General features: G+C 45.8%; 1 protein-coding gene across 3 annotated transcripts in view; it reads right to left on the bottom strand.

The window, feature by feature from the left end:
- The window catches only part of Sox102F (transcription factor Sox102F), a 256,815-nt gene that overhangs the window by 141,159 nt on the left and 88,374 nt on the right, over positions 1 to 27,282 (bottom strand). Inside the window, exon 1 of one of the 3 annotated variants that reach the window (XM_076531620.1) lies at positions 24,704 to 26,553. The exons of the other annotated variants lie outside the window; for them this stretch is intronic. The gene's annotated coding sequence lies outside the window, so the exon portion shown is untranslated. Of the gene's footprint in view, positions 1 to 24,703; positions 26,554 to 27,282 lie in introns of those variants that run through there. 3 annotated transcript variants of the gene reach the window in all.

Below are 27,282 nucleotides of genomic sequence, written 5' to 3'. Positions count from 1 at the left end.
GGGAGGGTAGCCGGGGCGAGAAGGGGGAGGCAAACGAAACGGTTTACAAATGTAGGAGCAAGAATAGAGGAGAGATGGCGGGTTGAATGGGGTCCTTTGAATTACCGGTGGCTGCTTGTTTTGTATAGACACATAATGTGTACGTATTCACGTAGACCTGGACTCCGTGGAGCAGTGTGTTAGGCGTGTAGGACGTTCACGTATAGGGGCGAGCGCGTCTCAGCGAGTAATATATAAGTATGGTCGAGTCGGGTCCGCCTGTATGAACTTATACACGCGAATCCGGCAAAGTCGGTGCGGAGAGAAAAGGCGCCATAAGGTTGGCTACCAGCCGACAACCATCATCCACCCGACTTCTCTGTCCTCTCCCGACTCCCGGTGGTTCTTTAGCCGCCCAACCCTCTGTTCGACCCTCTGAAAGGTCTCTCGCCGAGTCGCATGCCCTGTCATCTTCTGAAAAGAATAATATCTCTCTTTGAAACATTAGCAATTCTATGATCGCCACCTTTATTTATACGGCTTACCGTGGTGTGGCTCGATGTGGCTCGTTGCTTCCTCGCGCTTCTTTCCTCTATTCGCGTATTTATACGTACACGGACACGCGTACAACCCGGAGAAAGACAGACCATCGTAGGCTGTTTATTACGCGCCGCGCCACACTGGATGCGGAAAATCCGCTCAGACAGGGAGATCGCGGCTCGGCTACCGCCATTGCCGCCTTGTTACAAAATACTTTAATTAATGACTCCTCGGAACAAATTTACCTTCATTATTAGCACATTCACGTGGCGTGTCCGCCGCGACTCCGCAGCGCGAACGCGCGTGTGCACGCAACACGTGTACCGACGGCCCACAAAGACGCCATTGTGCGAGACATTCATAAAAGGCGCCTGTTCTTGCGCGGCCTTTAAATAATTCAATTCACCGAATGCCCGCTTCCTACTCCGCTTCGCGAATCGCCTTTTGCTGCCTCCTCGACGCGACCGAACAACCGCCGCCACGCGCAACACCGAACCGATCGTAAAACCAAAGAATCCCTGCCGTTGCCACTTTGCTGCTCTTTACTTTTTAACCACCTGCTCCGACGTTCTTTCGTTAACGGGAAATTCTATGCGAGATCCGACGATCGATTACGAATTCGCCGATTCATCTGCCAGGCTGTTTACCCTGTCCCGTTTGGTCACTTAATTTATTCTGATTGAACGATCCTTTCCGTCGCGCCATCTTATCAAGTGGATCCCACATTTTCTACAATTTATGCTAATCGATATATTATTCCCGATTTCGAAATCATTGATCGAATTGGAAACTCGCGTTTATTTCGATAGAACCGAGCTTCTCGAATTTCCCGAACTGGGTCAGTGAGGATATAACAAAAGTGCTATTACCATGGGTGGACGTTACCTATAAAGCTGTACCTCGAAATCGCAACGATCCGTGTACCAAAGCCCCGACGTCTCAAAGACCAGCGATCAATCACCGCTAATGACTAAAAGTAAACGCGAACGTCTACCGGAAGCGTATCGATCGATCGCGGTTCCGCGGACCGCAGACGCTGAATCCGAACAGCCGGAAGACGAAGAAAAAGTGACTGGAAGACGCTCGAACTTGTGGCGCGTATAGCGGTATACAATAACTCTTCTGTTCCGATCCTTCGCACGTCCAGACTAGGGAGTTAATAAAGTGTGTAAAGAGAAAAGGCTGGCAACAGGGACGCTCCTTATCCAAAGTAATTATTCACGCGTGCTTAAGGAGTGCGCGCGAAAACCTTCAACCGATTTCATCGTCTATCTCGAGAACGGAAACATCGTTTTCACAAAACCTCTGACAGCCATCTCTTCCTGCTATTTTTCACCGAGATGACTCGCGCTAATCACTCGGTTTAATGCAACGACATGAAGTAGGTATTTTTCAACAGAATGTATAGCGTTATATTAATAATAGAGACACGAGTTCGAAAGTATTCATTCAGCTTTTTAAAAGAGTTGATTCTTGATACGGAGCTCATCGAAGTTGACAAAATATATCAGGACTCTATAGCCTTTTTAAGACGGGTTAATATTTAGCAAGTAACCTAAGGGATACTAAGAGTCGGTAAAGTGTGATAGCAAGCGGTGAAATGACCGGTTCGCAAGGTTTACCGCAGGCGATCGAATCCAATTATAGTTGACCGATGGCACCTGTAGGCCACGCGACAACGCTCTTCCAGGCTCTAACGCATTGTTCGGTCGAAATAGGACAGCAAGTGCAACGTGGTGGCGATAATCACCGGCAGCGAGGCTGGTGTGTTTGCATCTGCATACAAGCAAGCGAGTCGACGCGGTGTGGCGCGGTGCGGCGAGAGCGTTCAGCGACAACGGGTAAGGGAATCACTCCGTAAATGTAAAGTTGAACGAGCGAGTGCAAAAACCGCGAGACTCGTGCATCGTGCAAGGGGCCGTTTGTTTGGCTAGAGGACGGAACGAGAGGAGCCTTCTCTTCTTCGACCGTGTATACCCCTGTGTTCTCTGTTCCCCGTTGCTTTCTGCCGGTTCTAGTGTCTCCTCCTCCTCCTCCGTCGGTCGTTCTTGCGCGTACTCTCATCTCCATTCCGTCCACGATTCCCTCTTCTTTTTCCTTTGGCCGCGTCCACAATCCCGGAAAACATGCTCGGCTCCGGGATCGGCTCGCTTGCTCGTCCGCTCATCCGAGCCACATTATCCTGTCTCGCGTCTGCCGAGACTTTCCCCCGGACACGGAGAAACGGCCATGCTTTTATTTCCTTTCGTTTTTCCCACGGAAAAACGAACGACCCTATGAAAATAGAGAGACGAGCAAGATTTTTTGCGGAACGTTTCGCTTATACCATTCCACGGACATTCGTGTTAATCCTCCTGCGTAATCTGTGTTAATCAGGCTACCTATCGAAGCTTTTTCCCTCAGCCAGCCACGAGATTCGCTCTTTCGTTGATTCGTGACGCGATCGCTTCTTTTTTCTTATGGTTTCATTTTTATTTTCCAAATCTTTTCGATACACGAAACTCTAACGCTCGAAGCATCGCATGATGCATTCAGAAGTCTGAAGTCATGATTCTTCCCGTTCGATGGTGCTTTAAAGGAACGGGAGTTGGAGGTTGTAACGAAAGAAGCATCGCAAAAATGTATAAAGTTGCAAAGAAATCCGTATTCATCTCGCCATTAATGCAGATCGTAAGTTGCTGAGCAACTTTGTTGTTTATGGTTGTACTTGAAGCTTTTGCAACATTGAAAGGTATCAAGATTGCAAGCACCTTTATTGAAAAGCTGATTCGACGCGATGCACTTGCGTATCCGAGCCAGAGATAAGTTGCAGGTAATGCCGGTTGTAACCGGTGAAACATCAAATCGCTTAAGCAGAAAAGAGAAAAAGTTCGCTTCATACCCGGAAACTTCGATCAAGATAAGCTACAGGTTTCACGGTGTCGAACGCTTATCCTTTCCATTAACCAACGACAGTTATTTCTGCGTTCAGTGAAAGAGTACATGTCGACGGTTAATCCAATCCAACGAGAAACATCGCAGGCAAATAGCAGCCTACTCGCGGCGCGAAAGCGCGGCGTACACGCTTCGCGATCTAACCTGAACCAATGATAATCGAGTGAAAAGTTGTCTGGTTTGGACGAGGAGGAATTTCGCAACGCGTTTTCACGCCGACCATTATGAATCGCGGTAAACGTTTCCTTCGCTGGTGTCATTTTCACCGGAAACGTCCAACTGTAGCGGCGCACGCAACCCGCCTCGAAACAGATACATATACTTGACGAAAATACTTCAATAATTTTTAACAGAGAACAACGATGAAATAATACGATAACACGGTAAAGTGACGTAATAACGAAATTATAAAAGAGCATAATAAAAGGGCAAAATAACAAAACTATGCGATTAGAACGTACACGTTGCCGATTTATCAAGATCAAATCACTGTGCGTAAATCAATATCGAATATACCGTAACAGTTTTTAACCGATGATTATTCATATAAAGAGATAGAAAAGTTATCACTCGGAGAAGTAATACCGCATTGTTTCGCGTGCATGAACATCACGAATACAAACTCAACGACGCATTTGTTAACGTTTCTATATTACTGTCATTACCGGAGCCGGCCTATAGGCCAGCCCCTCTTGTATCCGCGCGGCGAGCAATTTACAAGCGTGCGCATGGAATAGTCGCGAACGTTTCCGGGTGAATAAGTCACTCGGATAAATGTCGTTACTCGAAATTACAGTTCGATTCCGGCTACCAGCCTGTCCCAACCATCGTCCCGTAATTTTGCTCGTTAATGAAACTGGACTATCACGGCGGTTAATCGCGTTATCACGATCGTTATTGTATAATTTAAATATTTTATTCGCGCGGCCCTCCATCGCCGGCGATTTTCTTCTCGTTAATGAACGCTTCGTTCGACGATCACTGCACAACTTTTTTTTATTTGCGTGAATTTAATTGGCTGCGAATCCAGGAAACGTTCCACGCGGAAAACCCGCACAGAAAGCTGACTGTCCCGCAAGGATGTTTGTTGATGCTAACAGAACTTATGATGATTAGAGTAGGGTTGAAGATTTGGGTGTACTAGAGTGATCGAGAGTTCGAATTTCAAAACTATTAGAAGGTTTAAAAATTTGGAAATTTGAAAATTTGAGGATTAAAAGGATTCAAAGTTTGAATGTTTCACCCCCCAGAGTTGAGAGGATAATGGGTGCTCCTCGCACAGGTATTCTTAGCCAAAGGTTGCATCGAAATGCACCTAAAAGGATGTCTACCCTCCGGATAGGAAATCGTTATCTTTATCGGTGGTCGAGTACGGTAGAATCGATTACGCTATAACATGCGATATCTTCTTTATCGTGAAGCTAAGTTTATGTCGTATAGAAAGAGAGAAGAGAAAGAATCGATGAGGAAGAGATCCGTAATAGAATCGGTAAGTAATGCATCGGGTTCCGTTGAAAATGGTCACTATCCGTGAAATTGATTCCACTTAACAGCACGGTGCTCGATTTCTTAATTAATGAATTACAGTACCGGTAATGCGAGTTTAACAGCGTAGGGAAATCAGCCTTATCATCGTCGGATCGTAATTAAACGCGTCAAAAATAAGCCAACCAGCACGAGTGTTGTTGTTACCTTTTACCCAGCCAAACGTGAAAAAAAAAAGAAAAACAAATTGTATCGCATCCGAGTTTCCATTAATTACGGGCAAACGGCGCTAAGGAAGATGTCTTCGTTCGTTTCGAGTTGCGTCAAACGCGAAACGGACATTTTTATGATTATCTCCCCGAATTATCTGTTTGCTTCGTTCGGCAATCGCGTATCGAATCAAGACACATTATTTAACAGTATGCAAACATTTCGTAAATATCGAGTACGTCCGACGTAAGTTATCGGTCTTAAATATTCGAACATCTGGTAAGCTTAAATTGCCTTAAATTGATGTCACCGCACGGTGCAATTTATGAGTTTAAAGCAACGTTCCCCTCCACGGAACTGGAGAATTATAAATCAATTTATGGGTTAAAAAGCTTATTAGAAATTTCTTATTATAATCTCATCTGAAACGTTTATTGTAACACGGATAGATTATTTACTTCGTTAATTAATTTTAATGTTCTTTTGTGCACTGTTTATTGCACTGCTCTCTTTTATACGTATACCTACAAATCCAGATCTGACAGCGCTGACACACTCTCAAGAATTTCTTATCTGTATAACAGCATCCGCATAACAGTATCTCTGCCTCCCAGTCAATTACCCACGTTTTTGTATAAATTCCAAACGTGAAATGTTTTCATTCTAATTGGAATTTTAAGAGACACGTCACGTGTACGTTTATCGGACTCCAATAACGCGAACCCACACCCTGCACGAACAACTTACTGGACCATCGACTAACGCGCTCGGTAGAAAAATTCATCGTTACCGTTACGAATAAAATTTTTCACATTGAAGGAAACCATAAACATCGAGCTTTCCTATCGTAATTAACGTTTCCGTTATACGAGATACCTTTATTATGAAAAATGATAACGAGTATACATATTGCATTAAGATTATGACACGTTTGATTCCCTCTCGATTCGTGTAACATTTTGAGTTTCACTATTATCCGATCTGCGCGAATCGTACCGAAGAAGCGATGTATGCGACCAAAAATCTGGTCCGGTTGGAGCAAACAGATAAAAGGAACGAATTCTTTGAAAACGAAGAATACTGTCGAGTTAATTAACGAACGTTATCTGCGAAATACCGGACGGCTTTTATCATCTCTGTCAAAAAAGGAAGGGGCGAGGAAAGATGGCGGGAGAGATTGAGCGGATCGGGTAGAGGGAATCAGCAGGTGCCGTTGAATTAGTATAGATCAGGCTCGTTGGCGCACGTCAATTACATAATCAACGAACGATATCGAGGATGATAGCGCATAACGAGTGGAGAGCATCGACGCGATGGGGCCAACCGCTCTTTTCAACTCGGCTCGAAACTGGTCCCGGAATGAGCTCGTCCGTTTCTTTCTTTCTTATTCTCGGCTGGTTCGGAACGGAAGGAAATAAAAGTGCGCCCCGAGTCAACGGCGAGTCAAGTTGTCGAACGGGCTGTTTATTTAGTTTATTATAGGCCCCGGTAACGGTATCGGTCGCGCATCTGACTCGTCCCTTTTCTCCGTTCGTCGCGTTCCTTTTTGCGAATTCTTCTATCGATTCCGGCGTCGAGAGAGCGGCTGGGAACGAGCCCGATAATTGCGTGTCTTAAGTGGTCGACGATGCAGCGACGTCGAAGACGACGGGAACACCGAGTACTCCGTCGCGATCCGGACCCTCGGTTCCTCCACCCTTCGTTTCCCCCCCAAGCCCGATGCATATTAGATAAATATTAATACACGGAACGGTAACGATCGACTCCTGTTACCGATCGATGTAAATTGTGTCTAATTGCCACGAAATCGTCGCGCGAAAGAAACCCCGAGAATGCAGTCGATTTCGAGGCTAACGATTCGGAACACTCGCCGAGAAAGGACTCCTCCTTCCAGCTGCCATCGATTATTCATCGACGAATTACAATTGAATCGGCCAAAGTACCAGTACACGTTCCGGTACAAGATTTTCTATTGTTTTCATTAACCGTGAATGCCGCTTCTATGTTTTTAAATGAAGGTAAATGCACCCATTAGTGACCATTCTTTATTGTGATTTATTAAAACTGATAATTAAAGTGATATACTGTTCATAATCTTCCAATATCGCGGCTTTAATTTGATAATACTGTACGGAGAATTGTATTGCACGGACTTGTATGATCTATGGGGAGGAATATATTAATATAAAAACAAAAAAAGTGGTATTTATGATTGCCGTTGAGAAACTGTTTGTGTGCAAATTTTATTTTATTTCTAGCAGATGCGCCTCCTAGTTTTCCAATTAAAATTTTGTATAACTAATACGCGGAGTAATAAAATTATTTTCTGTAAGAATAAACGGAACACACGAGATTAAAGATACCGAGAAATTGAATTCTAACGTTTCAATTATGAGAAAGCATTTAATTCGCTGATCATCAATGACCCATAGCGCTCTTCTTGCGTGTAAGTTAACCACGTAAAAACGGCCATAATCGATATTAGCCCACGATAAATAGAGATTATCGTTATTAAGTAACTAATTTGTTTCTAATACCGCAATTTGCTATTCTAAATTACCACAGTAATTTTATTCAGAATTCTATTTCCTTTTCTAAGTTCTTAACACCAGTTATCAGGGTAATCAACGCGTTGATTAAAGATTCCATTTCAGCTATCGTGCAACTTAGATGGGAAAAGGAAAAGTGAAACGAAAGTGTAATTTTCCTAATACAATTACGGATTTTTATAAAATGTTTATATGTAAAGGTTTAGCAGAAACCTGAAATTTTTCGTGACACTAACTTAAAGAAGGTGACACAAATAAAAGGTAACGGCGTAAAATAAAGAGAGTCGCTTTTGCCGTTCGACTTTGTCTCGTATGACTTTACAATTTGAACAATCATTCAAACTCGACGAGGAACTAAGCACAACTCGAGATAAAGAGTGAACGCTCTAAGCCAATTTCTTTTCATCCATGTAATTCCTTTTCACGGTAATCCAGGCTGCTCGAACGTCATCGTGGCTCAAGAAAAAGAATGGATACACCGTTTCGTTTGTGCGAACAGATCGAAAGACGCGAGGATATCTTTGCTCTTTGATCCTTTTGTTCCTCCTGGTCGATTGAGCAATAGTCGGCGACTAGAAAATACGGAAACACAGGCGAGAATAATCGCTGACATTTGCTGAAGCTCTCAATATTCCATCGCGAGCGAACACCGTGACAGTTACAAATAACTTTTACACAGACGTCCGATTGAAATTCAAATTCCAGCCTAACGTCGTTTTATCCGCATTGTCTAAGCGATTCGAACGACAATAACTCGACAGTTTCGCGTGACGAGGTTACGTCCACTCGAATTTATTTGTACTCCGGAGATGTCTTCGGGAACGCGTTTATTTTTCGAAAATATCAATTGTACGCGACAATAATAACGAACGGACAAACAAAAATCGAGCTATCGTAAACACAATTATCGACAACCGTACTTTTTACGAATTGACGTAAAAACAGGTTATTCGTAGATGAAGTAACCGTTCCGAGAACGAGAAGTCGAATCACTCGGGTTTTTATTCTCGAGAAGAAAGGATTATACACGATTTGTCAATTATGCGAGATCGTTGCACATCGGAATGACAGCTGCGACTTCATTAACCCTTCTCTAAGCGGACTGTATAGCGCAGCCATGCGTTATATCATCGCTGTTATCGTATCTCTGCTCGTAAAAAGTGTCAGGAAAGACGGAAACGTGGGAAAAGGGAGGGTCTCGCGTGATGGGTGTTTTAAAGGGTCGTCCTCTCGTTTATAAACAAAATATTACCGTAATCAGTTGGCGCGAACGACGTTGCTCGAGCAACCGTCATAAATTTATTCTCATTGGTCACGGTCCAGAACGTCTCGGACAGAAAGGAAACGCATTAACAACGGTGCTATCCCCCTTATTATTGTCTTAAGGTGTCTCGAACGTGATCGAACGAGCGAACAAGAGAACGATCCAACAACGAGCAGCGAACAGAAACAGACAAAGACACGTGTCACCTCGAAACGAGGGAAGAGAACAGAAACAAAGAGACCAGCTTTCGAGCGTAGGAGCCAAACAATTTATTACCCCTTCGTTGCCGTTGTAGTTGCCCAACACGATGCGTACGTAGGCTTTAAAGGTCTACAATGAGTCTGGGTCATTACTTTCGGTGATTACCGCCATTCTTTGATTAGCTCTTGTATCTCGATCTTGAGGCACATTTTAACGCGATACTATAAATTGCCGTGTCCCTTAATGTCCTCGTTCTTGTCGTCCCGACATTGCCTTTCGTGTCGGGACTTTAATTTTACTCTATCGAATTTTACATTTATTACGTTCTCACGCGACAATCGCCGTATATTTCCTTGCACCGATGTCATCGCTTTGCGAAAATTAACAGTCGTTTTGCCGCTATATTGAATTTAGGGTCGTAACTTCGACGTCGTGGCATCGAATTTCACGTGTATTACGTTATGTTTTCGTGTCACGGTAAACCGCGATATTTAATCCCACGAATTTCCGTAGTTCGGTCACGGAAATTGTGATTCGCACTGTCATGAGATTTTCGAGTCGCTTAGTCTATCGGTCGAGTCCGCGGCACTTGGCGGTCACAATGCGTCGTCGAATTCCTTAGCACTTTTAAGGGGATAGCCGCAGAAGGAGAAGAAGAAGAAAGAAGAAGAGAAGGAGGAGCATTTCGAAATTCGTGGCGATAATTTATACGGGGCCCGGCCCAAACTCCTCGGGCCCTTTCGTCCACGATAAGATTGGATCGTCAGGGGCCTTTACACGGATATACCAGATACCTAAGTACCGGATAACAGGCGACTCACAAAGGAATAGAGGTACTTATTCGCCGGACAGGATCGACGTTTCCCTGTATCTCAAAATTCGATTTACGATCGGGACCCCTATCTATTAAGCAAAAGTGATCCACCGATAATACCCGAAACGTATACATCCGAAAGAGTCTTGGTGGATACTTCGGTATCGGTGATTCCCAAAGCTAATGGGAGGGAATCCCGTTCCAATTTCCCGTCGTGTCATCAGATGCTTCTCTATTCTTTCTTCTTCTTGGAAGATCGACCGGTTTACTTTAGTCACGCTAAAAGCGGTCGTCCGAAGATAACCTTCTGCTGTAATTATTCACAAAAGGGGTGTGGATACTCTGCTCTGTATTCCGATGTCTTAATTAAATTATTTAGAAAGCAACTTCGCTCGTTCACTTCTTATTGCAAGGAGAAATCACCTGGAACATGGTGTTCGTTAAGTGAATTATGTTATGGAGACCTGGAGCGATTAATACACGTTGCCAATATTTATATGACAAACTGTATTTTCATCGCGCGGTCAATATTTATTGACGGCAGTGAAATATTTGAAATACGTATATCGGTGGTCTCGAAATCGTTGTACACGTACAATCGTGTAGATACCGCTAAAATATCGACAGATAATTGTCCGAGGTCTCCTTCAGTTGTTGCAGATAAGTCGATTTATTTTCATATTATTAACGCTAACATTTAATCGAAATATACTTCAACGCCTCGAGACAGAGTAATAGACATTTTATATTGAAATCATTAACAAAGTTTATATCGTGATATTTTTAAAAGTTTAAGTTCGAAATTGATATGCGTAAGCTGTTCGGCGGTGCTTTTCTGTCACGAAATCGAATACCATTTGATACTCAACAACCTAATAGTAACCGTTTACGGTGACAGAAACAGATAGCCGTTGATTTCGCGTCGGCGGCGGCCACTGGCAAGAAAATTCGATATAAAATCGGCCCGCGAACGGGTAATTCGATTTAACCGGCCACACCGTGCAGGCAAATCGAGTTCGGTATCGGTGATCCCATTGACAGTACAATGTGAAAGAGGAAAGAGAAAGGGGACGGTCGGTTCGGTGCCATGGAACGTTTTAACCGAACAAAAGGAGCCAGCCAGCCCCCATAGGCAGGAAAGCTCGACGTCGTTTCATAAAGATACGGATTTATCGCCGGACCGGCCGAAAGGGGTTTCGCCGTGCCGACGAGCTGGCCGCGACAAAAATACGAGCCTTTAGCTTCAACACCTTGCCGCGTAGCCGCGATTCAACGCTGTCACGTATTACCCATACGTGGCAGAGCTGACCGGACACGGTCATTCTAAAATTAAGTTTCATCACGCGAATGAAACGTCCAGAGCGGCCGGTATCCCCTGCAGAATCATTGCTCATCCATTTCGGAACGAATATCCTCCTCTTTCTTTAATCCTTTAACGACTCGTAAGGAGAATATGTGATACTTGCAACGTCTTTCGGAGATTATCCGCTGTTAAAGAGGAAAGGAATTCGCGTTGAGAATTTTTTCACTTTCTCAAAGTAATTTTAATAATTTGTTAATTTGTAAATTTGCGATATTAAAATATGAGAGTTCAAGTATTGAAATTTTTATTGATGGTAACCTTTGATGGACAGTTGCAGTATTGTATTTAGCAAATAAACGATCAGAAGAGAATCACGAGAGATAATTTCTTGGTGGCGACAAGCGAAAGGAGGATTCGATGCTGAATCGGGACCAACTGTCACCAAGTTGGTCGGCAGATAGCCAGATTATCGCATAGAGTTTCCATAGAGCGTGGACACCGTGGCGATCTCCTGCTAGCGTGCGCATATCGATGAAAGCCTCGGGACATCGAGATTTTCCTTTCAATAAAGCTGATTTACGGTTGGATTGTTGTCACGCGACGACACGATGACAGAACATTGAATAATTACAGGACCATGGAGAATTATGGGGCCTCGCATTAGCCTTTCTTCGTTTTCGTCAGAATTCCTGTGAAAGACAGTAGACGAGTGGAGCTGCAATTATGCCATTTTTGCAGTCTTAATTTTATGTCGTAGATTCTGAGACGATCTCCAGCTAAAAAACCGATATCGTTTCCTGTGTTTAGAGATGAAAGTGCAACGTTTAAAATTTTCTGGAGGATGAAATAACGTCGGGCCGTTCGATGTAACTTCACTCATAGCCAATTACGGTTGGCCTAAACGATGTCGTAAATTTCGGTTTTGCGCGATGCCTTATCAATAGTACATAATTCTTGTCCGAGAATACGTTACAGTCGAGAACGTATTCAAAGAGAGATTTATTAGTCAGGACGGTTTCTACCGATTTAACGTTCAGCTCGATTGGTCATTCGCGTATGAAAGTAGCTACTCTTCTGGGTAAGTGTTTTCGAAGAAACAAGCGCGGGACAATCGGGGTCAAACGATGATCTACGATTAAGTCGACGTGGTCCATTATGCAAGTGTCAGTTACAACTGTCTTTTAAATGTGGTAATCTCGGCAAAGCAGAATTCACAAAAACAATAAAGGAAGGCAGACAAAACTGCGAAATTGAAAAATTCCAAACTTGAAAAATTTGAATGTCCAAGGTCTTACACGTGAAAATGTTTACTTCACTTTCGCCTGATCGTAGTGTTGGTACGTGTTAACGCATTAGAACTAGTCACTGGCAACACACCTGCAGGTGTTACTTCCCCATAACAGCAGCGAAGAATGTACTCGAAAGCAACTCAAACCACTCGAACCAAATAAAGATGGTACACGGATAAATGTGCCCCTATTGCGTACACTGTCTAGACTCGGGAAAGTGACGCTTGACTCGCGTAACGTAACACCTCAGCCAACTACCAACACACGTGTAAATACCTGCCTTGGCTTTGCTTGAAATTAAGTAATTGATAGCGCACACGCGAGCATCGTATCGCGAAGAAAATCCAATACCTGTCTCGATCTTAAATCCGACTCGATATTGTCCTAACCCGATTCTATTATACACAAACATCGACCGATTGCGTTACCTATCCACCGTCAAATATTAAATCCAAGCTTGCTCATTAAATTTCCGAATGTGGGGATTTTGCCGCGCTCCGAAATGGTCAGCAACATTTTTACAAGTTAAAAATATAACATCGCAATGAAATTAAGAACCGCGTCAAAAATAGAGGACCACGTGTCAGAAGCACGACAGTATCATCGCGCTCTCGTATTTTCTCTGTTCTCCATCTTTACCCTTTCTCCTGCACCGGTTAAGCCTTATTTACATTCGTTCACCTGTTCGTCCGTTTCAAGCCCTGTTTCAATCACTGTTCTCGTGCAGTTCAGGGCAACATTTTTTTTGGGTGAGGACATTTACGTGAACTTGGAAATTTTTATACTTTTTCGTATTCTCCCGAGACCAACCTAGAAAAGCTATATCGATTCTTGCCCTTATTTACGTTCACGTGAGTTAACTACAAGAAAGATGTAATTTCTTATCGCGAGCATGTCACACGGTGTTTTGTACACGCATTCGTTGGTCATAATGACATTTTAAGCAGGTAACGCGATAGATAAGACGGGGACGTGAAACCGGAAAAGGGGGATGCGATCAGCAATGAACGGTGAATTGTGCTGCATAAGGGGCTTACATGCGTGTATATCTTGACATGCATCGGATATCAGTGCGTCCTTAAAAAACTCTTGTCGAGCTTAATTGCAAAGCTGACTAAACGATGAGAATAAATTACTAGTAATCATAGCACACAGCCGGGAATAGTATGGTATTATAGCGAAATGGGTATAATAGTGAAAATAATAAAGTAATAAAACGTGAAATCGATAAAATGACAAAATGCTCGGATAGGAATAAAGTGGTCGATTACGTTAACAAAGCTGTCGTGTAAAAAGCAGATGACGTTGATCGGATAAAAACAGCCCCCTTTCGTGCAATTACTCGAAATTAACATAAGGGCTAATAGGGCAGTTAGTTTTCATGGGAATATGATAAATTCTAGCCTGTTGCGCAGATCGATGCGGTGTCATTAAAGGCGATAAAAGTGAAGCCATCGCTGGCTGCGTGTATGGCGCCTAATAAAATTTTCTCTTTTGCTAAACCTATACGTAATTAGAGTGATAACTGCTTAATAACGAGTGGTATCGTTACGGCGGATAAGCATGACGATATATGTACGATAGCATCACTGTCCGTGGATACCCTTTAGGCTGCTTTCAGTTTCCGATAATGCCTCTTAATTAACTAAATTATGGTAATTGCTAAAACAGGGTACGTACGAACGAGGGGTTAGTCCTACCAGCATGTCTTACTTAATGTAAATGAAGTATTATACAAACGCGCAATTATTACCGGCCGTAGTACATATATAGAACACGCTTATTTTCCTGCGAAGCTACTATTACTCGAGACGGCAATTTTAACGCTAACTATCAAATACACTCAGATCGTGTTATACGCTCGTTGTCGCTTTTTGGTGTTCAACCATCGAGACAAATTTGCTCCTTCGTTTTCGATTAACTCTTGAACCGGGCCAAGATACTGATCGTAATTACAAACTGTGCAGCTGGAATATTCATAATATCCATTATCACCGTGTGATGGAACGCGACAGCGCGTTCGATTGCCACTCGTTCTATCGCCACGCGTTCTACGGCCAAACGTTATATCGCCAAGCGCTGAATCACAGCACTGTAAATAATACCTGTTTAACCTTTTCCTCGAATCGCATGACTTATATCAATTTATCACGTTTGCGAGATCGCAGAATTAATGGAACGATCAAAGTAACGAGTGTAAAAACAATTATTCAAAGGCTCGTTGGAGAACGTTTCCTCGATCTCTGCCTTAGTTAATTCTTATCTCATAACAGAATACTCCATTCACAATTCTATCAATTATTTTGCCATGAAACGTAATCCATAAACGTTTTATGCGCAGTGCGTAACAAATGGAATCGGTTTATTAAATTTGCACGATGTTCTCGAATCGATAACCAACGCGTTTATACCTAGATTAGACCTCGTCAAATGTTCGCACTGTCGCAAGACGATCTTTCTAACAAACTTTGTTAAACAAAAAAGGACGGATTTACGAGCTGAATAGCGAAATCTAGAATCCGTTCATGGGTTGATAGACGAACAAAGCCGAACGAAAAAAACTCGATTGCTCAATGCGGTCAATTTATATGTTTGCGTAACAGCCAATTAAACGCGACGAGCCGCATGTAACGGGATAAATTAGGATAAAACGGTGAGGATTAACGAGCGCCAGGAGACGATACAACAAATACGATTTTTACCGGCGCGTAAATCCACGTGTTCGTCGCCGTTGGTTAATGACTGCTTCTCGGGACCTTGAGCAACCATGAATAATCGAATATATCTCGATAAAGTAACGACGAGTACCGTGCATTTAACAGGACTTGTCCGAAACTCGTTTTTCTAGGCTCGATCAGTTTGGTACGTGACATCGTTTCGGAAAGAATAAATTAACGGGTCGGTTAATGGTAAATCAGCAGGAATTCGGGAGTTTAAAGACCTCATCAACAGCCGACACAATAGACTCGTCGTAAATTTCGTTTTATAGCCCATCGTAATTGTTCAGGCTGAATTCTGGACTTTCGCAATTTCAGTATTCCTTAGAAGTCGTGAAAGTACGAGCCGGATCGCGGAAACTCGAAACGCGCAGAAATAAATTTCAAAATTAACATTGCATTGCAAACTAGGAAACCTACGAAGCCTCGTCGTTATTTATTTTGTTCAGTTATTCTTTTTACGATACCGAAAAGTCGAAGTTACCAGTTTTTGCAGTGCGCTATAAAATGGAAAGTTGTGTATTGTCGCGTTTTAATATAATTACTTCACGATATTTATGAGCTGCGATGTCGACGCGTTGTACAGTGGCGAATTGTATGTATCTTAACGCGTCGTATATTGTACAACACGCGTTGTTACGCAACGCGAATGCACCGTCGACGTTGTAACGCGTGAACGTTGAATCGCGACGAGTAACGTCAACGCGTTGCACATCGACGATGCGAGTATTCTCGCGATAAAACAGCCTGTTACAATCAATTTCTTCGAATCAAGTGTCAAGTACTCCCCTCAGAACGCGAAGCAACGAAACGAAACTCTCGTGCCCGCCTGGTTTCACCGAGTGAATCATTTTTCACTCGCATCAACGTCCAAATAAATCTCCCGTAATAATTCGTTGAAACGCGAGGCACGGTATGCGATCGTAAAGGGACCGGGCGAGCGAAATAAAGAAAAAAGGATGGCTGCATAAATCCTAATGAACGCGTTTAAAGAAACTTCCCAGGACTGGTTTCGGGTGTCAGCCTTTAATAAGCGACAAGGTAACGCCGAGGGAAACGATTCCCCGGTTAATAGTCGTACGTAAGTTTCGCGAAAGGCCAAAAGAGATACGTTCCGAGAGGATGCCGGCAAGAAAGAGGAAGCCTCGAGAGAAGTGGCGATTTTATCGGCTTCGGTTTTGCCGATCGACGACGCTCGCAGCTACTCCCGTGAAATCCATCGGGGGTGTAAAGTGTAAACGATCCGACCATCGACGGCTCGATATTGCGCGAACCTGCCGTTTCGATTAATCGGAAAGTGGACGTTCGCTCGATCGTGAGAAGCTCTCTACGATGTGGCAAGGGGAACAGGAAGGATAAAAGGTCGATACAACTTCGACAAAACGCATTGCTTCAGTTATATACAGGGTGTCACAGTGAAGAGTTCAACATCTTTTTCCCCCAAAGCTGAAGCTTTCCAAAGAAAATAAAATTAACATCTTTCAAAAACATTGGCATGTTTAAAAACCCGAGCATACTGAGACCATTGCAGAATTAACCAAAGAGGGAAATATAAATCTACTTCGTTATTTTAATGATTTTTTCGACAAACGTGTAACGTGAAATTGAGTCGTGCATTTCTATGATACAATTAAGAGTGAATAGCAAATCATTATCGAAATTTCATTGAAAATGTTTTACCATCATATTTAGAGAACGTAGTAATTGGAAGAAAAATGTGGTCATAACAAGATGATGCATGGTCAAATATTTGAAGAGAGGTAGTCACGTTAAACGCTCATTTTCCGGGCCGATAAATTAACAGGTACGGACCCGCATTATGACCACCTAGATCGCTAGGTTGGACTTGAATTCATTAAATTTTTTTGGGGTTGTTCAAAATCAAAGGTTTACGAAGACGAAAAACCATAAAAGCATGGGGACTAATAAAAAAAGTTTGACGTATCCCACTACGGTTGAAGTACCATGTCAAAATTCTTTTTACGAGATTACGAATTGTTCGGTTCAAGAAATAATTAATTATTAATTTAATACTTTGCGTTAACTTTATAAATCTGGTGAACAGTTTTCATGATAATTCCAACGCAAGATATATGGAAAGATCGTAGGGTGACGTGACACTCGAGGTTAATTGACTAACGCAAGAAAGTAGAGTTATGGGGTGCAGGAGGTTTATCGTTTATGATCCGCTGAATACGCGATAAAAGTTTGTTGAACTCTACGGCGGACACCCTGTATAGCGGTAACCGCGGGAGGCTGCGAGGGGAAGTATCGTGGCTGTAAAGTATAAAGCATTAAGCGTTAATCTCACCGGTGGACAAGATAATGCTCTGAGTCGGCTCCGTGTGAGGAGCCTTTGAGTGGCTATTTATCTCGAGTTTAAATCGATTTGTATGCTAATCCAGCCGAGAAATCCGCCTGCGTACATAAAACTGAAGGAGGCCTACAAAACTCAGCCTCCATGAGATTCCAGATATATCCCTGACTAATTAGGCCCACCGTCGCCCTGCCTCTTTATTCCCCTTAGGTCCGTTCGCTGCTCTGCCGCTGCGCTGCGCTGTGTCGTCCCTCTGTCGCCCTTTTTTTCTTTTCTTTTCCAATGATATCGACCTCCCACCCATAGGAATTCGCCGTCTCTTCCTGAAGAAATCGTCGTGTGTTTGTCCGTGCACCACGAGGAACAGCGATCGTTTCGAACGCGGAGGGACCGAGAGACAACGAGAAAGAAACCGATGGAACAGCCTACTTCTTTTACGAAAACGATCCAACCGTCTTCTCGTCGTTCGTTTTCTTTCGCTCCCTCACACCCTTACTCGAGATCCCACAGCACGTTTCGTCCAAAGAATTGGCTGCGATTTCGATGTACCTCGCTGCTGAAATTTGATAAGGAGACAAAGAGAAATCTAAAGGGATGCTTCGGAAAGGATCGTAATTACGAGGGTACTTTCGATAGGTCGTTGCATCGCTATCGTATGATGCATGTTACGTTTCTGCGCGTTACATTACCGCGCTTTGTATTGTTAGAACTTGTGCAGTTACGCGTTACGTCATCGCGCCTTGCATTAATACCGATTTCTACTGTTACATATTCCGATAATCAAGTACGAGTCCCCTTTCCATATATTGCCATTTCCTGCAGAGAACCCGTATCACGTCCGGTAGCGAAAACTTTTCTAAAAGGTTGAAATCTGTATCGTCCACTTAAGTTATCGCGTTTCTCGACGGAACAGTCGGAAAGTATTTAACGAGATCGAGAGCTACTTGCGATATACCCGATCCCTAATCGTACCCCGGCGAACGGACAAGGTCCGTAGACGTTCCGTAGACCTTAAAAGGCAAAGTTGTTAGGTCGAAAGTGTTTTGAAGTTCGGGTCGATGACCGGTTGATCGGCGTAAGCAGCTGCAGGTAAACGAATCGGGTTCACAGGTAGGTGATCCGCTTTTTAGATGGAAATTCGGGAAGAATTCCATACGAGCCAACGCACTGTATCGTTTTTAAACGGACGCGGCGCGAACGCATAACTCGAGGATATTATAGTCGCCGTTGGTGCTTTCCGCTTCATTTCAGCGCGCAAAGCCGCGCGGCGTTTTTCTGCGCGCTTTTTATATACCTGCGACGCGATCGAATTAACGATCCTCCTTTTAACGAAACATCGTCCCGAAATAGTTTGCATAGAGGAGCCACACGAAAGAATGAATTCTGAATGGAAAAAGGAACAGGAGAGAATGAGAATCAAGCTACCTCTACCAACAATTTATTCCGGGGCTTAATTTAATCCGAACGGTGAGCAAACGCGCAACTTCCTATCCTATCCTCCCCTCTACTCGTAAATAGTTTAGTGGGCGTGTTTTGTTTGAAACGTGAAAGAAATGAGAATCGTTTCAAAGACTCGGGCGAACCGTCTGTCTTACTTTATTTCTCAGTTGTTGGCCGTTTTACGGGGCTCGACGGAATCGAGCGTTAAACCCGAAACGCTTTGATCTTTTATACTTGTTTCGTAGAACCGTGATTCGATGAGTCCAAGTGGGCGAACGGGTCAAGATGAGACTCCGAACGAGTGTTGTTTCATACGCCGCGAATGATAAACGTGCACGCCATTCTGTTACCGGGATTTCTTTCGCGCCTACCGTGTTGAAACAGCTGATATTTTTGCTGGAAACTGTCGAGAAAGTTTTGAGCGGCTATTGTTAAAGAATATTCAACTTCGTTTGCTTCAATGCGATTCAACGTGATTTTGGATTCAATTCGATTATTCGAAATCGACAAAATTCTACTGAAGAAGATTCGGTTCGACGCAATTTAATTGGATGTAATTTAATTTAGCGATTGGGTTCTCTGTCCGGGTTGGACATTATCTCAAATAATCCCATGACCCACATTTCGAATAAAACGGAGATATTTACGAATCAGTTAGTGTCAATTTTTATCTAATAAAAACCATTCAGCGTTGCAGTAAATATTCGAAAATATCATAGATCAAGAATTACTCGTTCGAAGCTTCTGTTACGAGACTCGCGAATAAATCTTCGACGTAAAAATTGTTCTCGTTGCCAGCGAACTGTTTTCTACACCGGTTTAAGCTGCGCTTAATTCACGCTCGGTAGAAACTCCATAAACATTAGTTCGTATTTAGCTATTTGGTGTGACAGTTTGCTAGGTGGTCGTTTACACTAAACGAGCAACAGTTCGCGGTCGCTTAGCGCGGAGTCTTAAAGGCGCCTGTGGAAAACGGACGAGCAAAACGAGCTCGTAATTTTTCCCGAGGGAAACGCTGATATTAATTATCTGGGAACGGTCGGGCGCGATCTTGAAAAACGGCCGTGTAACGCTCGGTCGTTGCGTCTCGGTCGCATAACTCGACGCGATAATCAGATCCGCGCTATAAGATAGGTTTCTCAATAAAACAACGCGTGTACACGGCGTGTACGCGTTCTATCTATCGGTCGGTCGGCTGCGCGCGCGAGAGCGCGCGATACCGGCTGGATTTGAATATGTTTACATTCTTGTTTTGTTTATCGAGCCGCGATCGCCGGTGAACGACGCGAAACTGCACCGAGGATACCGTTCGGACGATGCCATCTGATTCTTTTGCGAAACAGGTGGTTTTAACCGTATAGGCCGATCGAACACAATGAGACGTGTCTCGCCGTGGACCATAATCCATCTTGGAAGTCAATCCAGTTCGCCTTGGCATGGAAAATGCCTCCTCTTCGACGAAACTCTCTATTGTTGTTGGCGGCTGTATCGTGCTCGACAACGTTCCACCACGAGCGAACGACCATCGACGATTCAGACGAGTTTCGAATCGATCGATCAATCGAGCCGAGATCGATTGCAATTTATCCGATTTGAATCGACCGGACGAAACGAGGCGCTTTATTAAGATTTCATCTCGTTTCGAGTGAAACCGCGGTCTGCGGCAATCGCGATCTTTTTTATCTCCGTTTCGTCTTGTTCGATCGTCGCCGTAGAAACGGATATATTCGCATAAATTTGTTCGACGATGAAAATTTATGCAAATGTCAAGATTTAATCGGGAAATGTTTGCGGCTCATTCGACTAACATAATATGTAACAATTTTGCGATATAATAACATAATAACATACGATCGGGTGCAAAGTAGACTCGCTGAGATTAAGAACGAAGTAAACTGTGAATTAAGCGTGGAATATTTGATATGGATTTATAAGCGCGTATCGAGTTTGATCGCATCGCTAATCACAAGTTCATAAAGGCACGGTATGCAAATGAAAGGTAGTAAAATAAATCAATGAGCGTGGAGCGTGGATATCCACGACGGCAAGGTTGAGTGACAGGAAACGTCAATATCCCCGATGTCTCGTAGAGGAACGCGCGAGATTCGTATGCAAATTACTGTACGCAAACTGAATATGCCGTGGTTTAAAGGATTTCATTTCGAGCGTTTACGAGTCGCTAACGCACAACAGAAGCGCGGCGCAGGCCGACGAGCGACAACTCAACGGCGATCGTTGAAGAGCACGCGAGAAACAAGCGAAGAAGATTTACGACAAGGGAAATATACCTTCCGTTCTGTCTGCGTACGCATTCCGTTCGCGGAAGAATGAGAAAGGGGGATGGCGCAACTTGCGTTATAAGGGCTGTAAACTCGCTCTCCTTTGTGACGCAGCGCGTAAAGGGTTTAACCCTTCGGGGCTTCCCAGCGAAATCCAAGCGGAGACGCTTCCTTGCCTGCCAACTTTTAGCTGGTAATGGCCACCGGCTGTAGATACGCGAGACAGACTCTCTCTCGTGGTTTTTTATTCGCAGACTTTCTTCCACGAACGTGATTTTCGTCGCGAGACCACGATGACGCGTTCAGTCATCTTTTCCGGAAACGTTGCATCATTATGCGTTCGCGATTGAAATTCCACGGACGAAACCACTCGCGAATACGAGCTTTTCAGTCTTTTTTTTCGACGCAGACGAGTCGAGACGCGTAGATTCGTGGAAATTGTTCTCCGCGCATTTTGACCAGCGGGGAATTTCAATTGAATAGATCCACCGAGAGCCCAGACATTCTTAACGTCACCTGGAAATATCGGAACTTTTCTAGACACTCGCGTTTCTTTTAATCCGTTCGCTCGAATCGCGAATAAGTCACCGATATCCTTTCTACGCCGTAACGAACGGATTACGGTAAATGGGTACAACCCACGGGTTTCGCGTGACTGAAAAGCGACAAATTGCCAGCGAGTTTCTAACATCGAAGTATTCGAGCCTCTTTCGAGGTTGGAATGACTCGGAACTCATTAAGCAACGTGCCTGTTACGCCTTAACGTAACCCCGAGACCGGCTGCTCTACAACGCTCGCAGGTGCATAAAACGCAAACGTGCAAAAAATTAAAAGGATAAAAATAATATAGCGTTATGCGGTCGTGTATCGCTAGATTCGTAATTAGGAAATTACCATTCCTGTGCTTTGTTGCAAACAAGAATTCGAGGATATCTAGATCGAATATATTGAAAATTTGGGGCATTCGAGAATTTGAGAAATTTGAAAGTCGAATATTAGTTGCGTGCAGTCTTCGCGCAAGAAGTTTCGCTTCGATAACCGACGAAGGAGAGAAATTAATTAGGAAGGAGAGAAAGAATTCGATGGGATCTCGAGAGCCGATAAGCCGCGTCGATTCGTCACGTGTTCCCGATGTTTCCGATTCATTTCGATATTTCATTCATGATCGGAGTAGAAGGACGAACGATTCGAGCGTGACGAGCGCCGGCCGGCTCTGTTAGAGAATGGACTTTTTCAGCAATTAAAAGGAGGAAAAAGAAGAGGCAACCCGGTGGCGTTCGTTCAAACATTCGAGACGTGGGTTCAGCTTCCAGGAACGCGGAGGCCCCGGACTTTCTTGGCTGTATCTGGCTGCCGGACGTTTTACGACGCTCGCCGCGGCCATAAATCGTACAACCGCGGCCCGATTTATACATCGATATCGGTGCACTTAAGTATACAAATGTGCCCTTAATTGGACTGTCTCCTCCCGTGCGTACTATAAAAGCGGCACTTCACTCGCCACCCAAATCACTGCTGACAGCAGCTCCTTTTAAGTTGGAAATATGGCCGGTTAAACGTTGGGGGCCAACGTTGTTCCCCGCCTCGGAACAACAAAATTGTTTCGCGCCGCGATACACCGACCTCGTAGAAATGCTATTTCGACAGGTGTCAAACGAGATACCATCGAGTTTCGATGTTCCTATCTGAACGCGAAACGACGAGAGGCAAAAAACGCGAACGAGCTTCGGTGTAAAAATCACGATACACGTGGCTCGTTAACTGGCGCGTTTGGATCGCGCGCGGAACAGGTGCGCGAATTTTTATTGCAGGAAGATCGAATTTGCTGCGTTTTACAGTCGCGATTTAGCCTGGTTGCATCACGAACACGTTTTATCCCGAAGCTGTTTTCAAATTTAATGCGATGGATGTTTTACCGGGTGTTGCTGACCAGCGCTACGTATATTAATATTACAGCGGAGTCTCGATACGTCGACGATTTTAACGCGAATTTTAACGAAAACCGGCGATATACAACATTCGGTAGAGGGAACTGGTTCTGGTGCTCGCATCGATGTTCTCGACGCGGTTAGGTCGATGAGCAACGAGCGCGAACGAATCGCGCACGAATTACGAGCTGTCCCGATTTGGTAGCTTGTCCTCGCGCTGTATGGCCGCTATAATTTCCGATTATTTTAATTAAGTTGGCAAAAACGTCTGGTTCGCCGCGCCGGAACAATCGTTCAATGAAATTGCTGTTACGACGGCGGCGACCACGATGGCGGCGGCATGCTTTGCGGCCGAAGCGTTGTCTCGCCTCCCGACACGCTTGACTTTCTCGGCCAGCTCGCTTTTTACGTATACGGTAGCTGCGGTTAAATCAGCCGCGTCATCGCGCTACACGACCAACAGGAAATTACTCGGAAATCGTCCGTCGAGGGGATTCACGAATATGCAAACGCGCTGGCGCCTGCATCGTCGTTCCTGCTCCTTCGAGAGCGCGGTCTCTTCGGAGAAAACTCTTCTCCGATTCGTTTCTAACGAAGTTTGACACGGCGACAAAGTATTCGCCTTAGAGAGGATGTTCGCGCGCTTATTAGACCATCGCGCTTTGCATCCAGACGCTCGTAAATTATGAATCGGATACTTGCCTAATTACACGTTTCTGTCGGGGGATAAGAATTTGTTAGCGTACGGTGAATTGCTCGTTATTAACCCACGGGGTGCAGTGATTTTTTTTTCTAACACGTTCGATCAAAGTGGTTGCGTGCAACGCGTTAACGCTCGACGATATAATCGTGGTTTCGCCAACCGTCGAGATGCTCCGCGAGCGAGCGAGCGAGCGGTGTCGCGGAGCCAGATCAACGCGTTACATTATAAACGTGACCGAACAGCGGAGCAATATTTTCGTTTCTCGGCGAGAAATCGGTCGCGGCGGCGATCACGTGCGCTCGATAACGGGTCGGAGTCCGACGATGTTTGTTCTGCCGTGTCTAGAGCGGAGCGCCGCCGCGAACGATTATCGACGCTCGACAATCGAAGGATTTATCGTTCGATTCGACTTCGGCGTGCTCGCCACGAATTCGAGATGCCTGAAGCGCACGACCCTACGAGGTGCCGCGAAACGAACCGGGAACTCCTTACACGTCCCGCGAACGCCGACCGTTCCGCGAACGTCAGCCGATTCCTCTTCACTTATCGCGTTCGCTTTATTAGGAGATGCCTTTCGACAGATACTCTCGTCGAGGCCGCGTTTTTTCGCTACTCTAAACCAGACCGCGGACAGGAGTTGCAGCTTCGATCTGGAAACTGGAAAGTTTCTTGCCTAACAACGGATCCCGACTGCTCCGTTTCAGACGCGCGCACGCGCTCCGACCGATCGCGGATACGTCGAGCGACTCACCGTCGGTTCCAACTGGTAGCTTCCGCGAGAGAGGATCGCCGATCCAGCGGATCATCGATCACCGCGATCACTCGTCCGCATAATCTCTCCGTGGAAACTCGAACGAGCCCCGAGACGACGGATGTCGTTGGATATTTCGCGCACAACGATTCTTCGGGATACCTTCGCACTGAGATCACCCACCGCCACAAAAACGCGTGAGTACGATCACCTATCGAACCAGTCGACTAGTTTTGCGACCAACACCGCGTTTACGACCGATCTAACCGGGGTTCGTTGTAACCGGGCTGCATCGGGAGCCGGCGTCCTGTCATCGTCAACGATCTCGAGTACGAACAACGAACCGAACGGTCGACGAAACAGGCGATAGTAACGACACAGCACAACAACGGACACCAGTTTTCACGCCGTACACCGTTCACTTTTATTCACAGCCTGGAGGATGCCGATGACAACCGCGCTCGCGTGGACGGTTCAATCCGATCGGGCTCGCAGAAAAGGAACGATTAAAAAAGGCGGGTCGGGGAAACAAGAGCAAAGGGTCGCGGGACGGGAACAGCGTCGAAAGAGGCAGAGTAGAAAACGAAGAGAAAAAAAAACGAAGAGAAGAAGACGAAGAGGAGAGGACACCGGTTCGGTGGACGCAGACAGGAAATGCCCTCGACGTGGCAAAGGTTGCCGAGACACGAGACGTCACTTATCACCGAAATTTTCTCGTTGAACTCACCGACGTCGATCAACGAAACGTCGCGTTCCTCCCGTTCGATCGGACTGGCCGATCTCGCGACCAAACTCGACGACGACGACGACGACGACGACGATGACGGAGCTGACGTTCCAGAACAATTAACCCCAAAGTCTAATCGATTTAATTAGGCGTCAAGCTCGGCCTCTTTCCGATCGATCCTGGCCATCTCGTCGGTCGAGTCCCTCGACTTCCTTCTCTTCTTCCCCGTCATCGGGTCCCCCCGATTCCGATCGACCAACCGACGTCTTCGTTCGGTGTCCAGCTGAGAGAAATCGGCCGGTAACGATCGCGAGTTAGAAGGTTGCTTGCAGCGTCGTCTAATTCGAGCGTTCGTTCGTTCGTCGATCGAGGATCGATCGGATCGCAACGCGCACGCACGGAAGCGAACAGACACTGGTGCGGACGATCGAGGCTGGCGAACAGGTGGATCGTGGTCGTTGTTCGCGCGGTAGCGAAGAAGGGCGGCGAAAAGGAGGATGGATGCTCGGTGCGACGGGTGGCGGTAGCGATTTCCCACGTGTTCACACGGGCGGGCCGCCCCGTGCGCGGCTCGCTGTCAGAGGGCGCGCCGGCGATGCCGTATATCCCGTCATCCTTTGACCCTGCAGAGTTCGCGAACGAGAAGCGTGACGGTGTCGCGGCGCGTGCACGCGCGTACCAGCGCGCTTCGACGACGATTTTTCCAGACGCGTTTTCGGCGGGGGACACCTTCGGTCCGGCGAACGACACAGGGCAAAACGTACGCGACACGCGGACCGGCTACGGGCGCGATTGGCCACGGACGATGATAATGATAATGATATAACAATAGCGTGCGTTCTCCGCTGGTTCAGATCTTACACTGAAGACCAAGGTACACATACACATGTGTGTCGGCCGGGCCGGCAGGTAGAAGAAGGAGGTAGAGGCTGAGAGGTAGGAGGAGGTGGAGTGTGGCTCCGGAGGGAGGGGAGCCACGCTCTTGTGCACCGGCCACACACAATCGCCTCGCTTCGACTCATACAAACGCGCGCGTACTCTCTCGCGTGGAATCGGCGGAGCTCTCTCGCGCGCGCCCCAGCTAGCGTTCCTTCATACGCGGACAGCTCCATAGGGAAGTCTGTGTGCCGGTTCTGCTCCGATCCCGTACGTACGCGCCGCGGACCAGCGCGTCTCCTTCGCGCGTTTTCCTTTCTGCTTCCTCTCGTTCTATCCCCGCGCGACTCGCCGCGTACGCGTCGCTGCGTGAGCGCGCGCGAGAGAGAGTGACCGCGCGCGCGAGCGCCCGAGCGTGTGTGCGCGGTTACACGCGAGGAGACAACGCCATACCATACCGCGGCGCACACAAGCGAGCAACAGCGTCGGACCAACCTCGCCTCGTCCCGCCACGGCACCGAAGCCGCGCTTACATACGATACGATACGAGCGAGCCACAAGGCAGGCAGGTAGCGCACAAAACTAAAGAGACTCGGAGAAGCCGGCGAGAGAGACGGTGACGGAGCGCAAAGGAGAAAGGAGGCAGACGCGGCACGGCTCGAAACGGGGAGCGACGGAGACGGAGAAAAAGCTAGTAGAGACAACAAGCACCGACAGGTGCGAGAGAGAGACGCCGCGAGAGGAGGGAGGCCAGGACTAACCACTAAGCGAGGCAACGGAACAGAGTGACCAGAGAGAAGAGACGAGAGGAGAAGAGGCTGGCTGTGACCATTGGAGGGGTGTACGTTGCTGCTGCCGCTGCTGCCGTTGCTGCCGATGTTGCTGTTGCTGTTTAAGCCGCGAGTACGCACGCTTTAAGGCAGTCGCGCGAGTATTATCTCTCTCCTCCCTTCTTCTCTTCGTCCGCCCATACGCT

Source organism: Megachile rotundata, chromosome 5, assembly GCF_050947335.1.
Source record: "Megachile rotundata isolate GNS110a chromosome 5, iyMegRotu1, whole genome shotgun sequence".
Lineage (NCBI taxonomy): Eukaryota > Metazoa > Arthropoda > Insecta > Hymenoptera > Megachilidae > Megachile > Megachile rotundata.
This window is presented reverse-complemented; position numbering and strand designations above follow the sequence as displayed.